This window comes from Ischnura elegans, chromosome 7 (genome assembly GCF_921293095.1).
Source record: "Ischnura elegans chromosome 7, ioIscEleg1.1, whole genome shotgun sequence".
Lineage (NCBI taxonomy): Eukaryota > Metazoa > Arthropoda > Insecta > Odonata > Coenagrionidae > Ischnura > Ischnura elegans.
This window is the reverse complement of record NC_060252.1, coordinates 24383991-24387671: the sequence shown is the minus strand read 5'-3', so window position 1 is coordinate 24387671 and position 3681 is coordinate 24383991. Positions and strand designations below refer to the sequence as shown.

Here is a 3681-nt window from a genome sequence, read left to right as displayed (position 1 = left end):
TGGATTATTTGTTTGAGTTATCCTCCAATATCATATTCGCCTCAAAATAATTATCAATGCGCGGAATAATTGTCAATGATCATTATTAATGTATTGGAAGACTATATTTCTGTACCTGACGGCTCTAAACTAGAGACTAAAGAAGTGATTTAAGTACTTCAACTGCACTATTAGCGCTACAGTCATTCACCAAAATGAAACTTACGAATGAAGACGATAGCGGGATTCTTGCCAAATGACGAGAAGAATGAAGTTCTAGATATTGTTTATGAAGTTAATATCCATGACCATACCGTTAACGAAAAACATTAGAAAAGGGAAAATAAAGCATTAATCTCGGTATCAAGGCTAGCACTAAGAAACCGTAAGATTTTTTATGGATATTAAAATATCATTTTAAATTTTCCCAACCTCGAAAACGGATGAAAATCTGTTGATTAAGGGTACGGAAGAATCGCGACGGAGAAAAACAATGAGGTCTGTTTAACGAAACCAAAAGAGATAATATATAGACTACTTCCTGCGCTAATGATTTTAAATGGGTCAAAAAATACCTCGTTTAATCACATTGTTCAGTATCGAACGAATTATTGAACAGGTTCTGCGTAAAGGATACACAGAACACAACTGTCACAGGCTTGTGAAATTTTCAGAATAAGAACCCCTAAACTCATTACATTCAGACGCACTCTAGAAGGGGTTAGGAATATCTATCAGAGTGAAACCAATCATTAATCAGATTTAACGCCCCACAGAGCCAGACAACACTAGACCATTTGCTACCCAAATCATTTAAAAATGTGTGAAACATTTACCTCCATTTCTCACCACCAGCAGAGAGGACACCAAGAAACCAAATGTCACTTGCTTGTCTGTGAAATTTTCAGAGTGAATACCCCTAAACTCAGCCCATTCACAAGCACTCGAGAAGGGTTTGGGAAATTGCCTGATATCTATCAGGGTGAAAACAATCATTGATCAGATTTAACAGCACCTAAGTTGTATCTCAGTGCCTCTTTCTTCTTATGAAGTAATTGCAGTTGGATAGAAAAAAGTCATTAAATTTTTTATTGTTTTTAGCATTTATTTTAATGTCATCAAGAAGCTTACAAATCTTTGAACAGTAGTTTATGTGATCAGTTTTATCTGCCAAAGTTAACACTTTATCGAATGAGTTAAGTTCCTGTCGTGCCTCCCAAAGGATTTCATCTTAATGGCAACCCTGGAAAAAAGATTATCTTGTTAGTTTTTGACACTTATGAGCACTGTAAGAATAACAAATTTCTAAGCTTTCTGGCTGAGCAATGGATATCAGAGAAATAAATTGAAAGATTCGTGATGCTGTCATAAAATAAGGTAAATATTCTGAACAAATTACTAACTTATTGGACCGGCAAGTATCCATCCTTGTTACTAGGGGTCACAATAGACAGTCATCATGACTACCAAAAAAGTAAAAGCACCCTCTTTCTCATTTTTGACTATTTATGCAGCCTCTTAAGAATAGGGAGAACAAAGAGCATACATCAATTAAGTCATTGGAAACGACAGTTTTGAGAAAATGGAATTGATACCATTCGCCGCTCAATGCAACCCTATGGCGAGCAATCACCGAAGGACTCACACTAATGAATGAAATAAAACATTAATTGGTGAGGGAAGAAAATTGCTGATAAAATGGAGGTTGGAATGAAAAAAATTCTGATGATATGCTTGGTTGCGCATATTTTACGAGCACAAGTCCCAATATAGGCAAAGATAAGAAAACCCAATAAATGAAATCGGATGTGAGAAAACAGAAATGAAGCCAGATGTGAAAGATGCAAGAGTATGTGGATGTGGGGCATACATCCAAATTCGAGAGACATTAATTGGACAAAGGAAAAATGACGATTTTAAGTTATGTGAAAGGATAAATGTTTTGGGACCTAAAACCTGAAAATCTGTGAATGAGAGGAATTTGCATTTCTAATAGAAATAAGAAAGTGGATGGCAAGATGTCATTTGAGGATCAAGATAGCGAAGAAAAAAATGTGAAGCCACAAATATAAAATTTAAAAAATAGTAGCAAATTGATCACGATATGTATTTTGATGACATATTTAATTACTATTGACAATTCTTCAGGAGTAGCATTTAGTAATGAATGAGCACCAGTCATCATACGCAGGATCGAGATGATAATGGAATGTGGTTAGAACAGATTAAATACCCTTTAATACATAATATAACTTTATCAGTAAATAGCGCAAAGCCAACCACTTGCTAATGAACGGGATTACGAATACGGGACAAGAATAAGGAAATTTTATATAATTTTGATGATAATTTAATATGAATAGTATTTCCGAAGCTTTTTTTTACTTTGAGATACAAGAAATTGACGTAGACATAGCTGAAACAGTAGATTCTGATAGAGGGAGAGAGAGAGCGAATAATTCCAAGCCATTGAAATAAAGAAGAGTATGACAAGGTTAGATGATTCACATTTGAGGATCCATATGATGAAGAAAAAAAGAAGCGAAGACTAAATAAAAAGCAAACAAATAACCTATACACCCGCCTTATAGAGTAGCAGCTTACTTCACGGATTGCTTTCGCAGCTATTTTTCTGGAAAATATCGGTTAATAAATTGAAAATACATTAACACCTATCAATGCGATCAAATAAATAACCTTACCTTAATCACAACGGTACTTTTATGATGCTGGAAATATTTCTCGGCGTATAGTAATGATTCTAATCCATGATTTTGAACGACTAAAATTTATTAAAATTCACAACTTTTAAAATCCTTCTCTTGCAAATAGAACAGCAACAAATGCAGTAGGACATGGCCAATGTGACCATCGTTTTGACGATCAATGTAAAAATTAATCTTTGAATTCACGAAGGATAAGTTCAGGAAGCTGCAATAATTAATTGAGACCAACAGATGACCAATTCCTAACTCAAACGTTTCACTGCTTTCTATTCGTACAATCCCTGATGCTACATAGTTGATATTATAACTTTATTCGGTGCACATGTAACAATATAAGATCAAGCCCAGAAAGAATTTAACCCCAAAAAGTTTATGAGAAGAGAATGCATGTATCGATATGGCAGCAATTACCTCACGTTTAACTCCTCTAGTATAAAATATTTAATTCAATTATTAGAAAATATTCACCTTACTATGCTTAATTTTAATAGGGAAAAATAAATACTTACTCTTGAGTGCTTTGAAGGTTGATAATCCTTCCTTGGGATGGTATTCATCCACCTCCTTCTCAGTCCTTCCTTGGGAAACTGGAAAACACTCACTATCTCTCTCCCGTCGTAACTACAACTATATTGATGTACACAACACTTGCCTACTGTACTGAAAACTTTTTAAACACAGCAAATCGATAACTTCACCACAATAAAGGCTTGAAAACTCAAATCGCTTGCTCACACTACAACAACAAGGATCGCAACTGACGATACTCACTTGTGCTCTGTCGAATATCGAGAATCCAGACAAGGAAGACGCCAACTATCGGCCGAATTCGAAAGTAGAGCTCCGAGGGAACCATAGGTGGCTAGGCATTTACCGCAGGAACCCACTTTGATCAAGCATTGGTATTGTTCGGTATTCTCTGATTTCTGTAGTTATTTTGTTGACATGAAGCTATCATTACGTCGTAAGCAATATA

General features: G+C 35.1%; 1 long non-coding RNA gene across 1 annotated transcript; it reads right to left on the bottom strand.

The window, feature by feature from the left end:
* Nucleotides 1-1063: 1063 nt before the first annotated feature.
* On the bottom strand, nt 1064-3462 carry LOC124162679. The gene is made up of 2 exons (XR_006865647.1): nt 3215-3462; nt 1064-1222 (listed from the first exon to the last, which is right to left on the bottom strand). It is a non-coding gene; the product is annotated as an uncharacterized LOC124162679 (long non-coding RNA).
* Nucleotides 3463-3681: the final 219 nt, after the last annotated feature.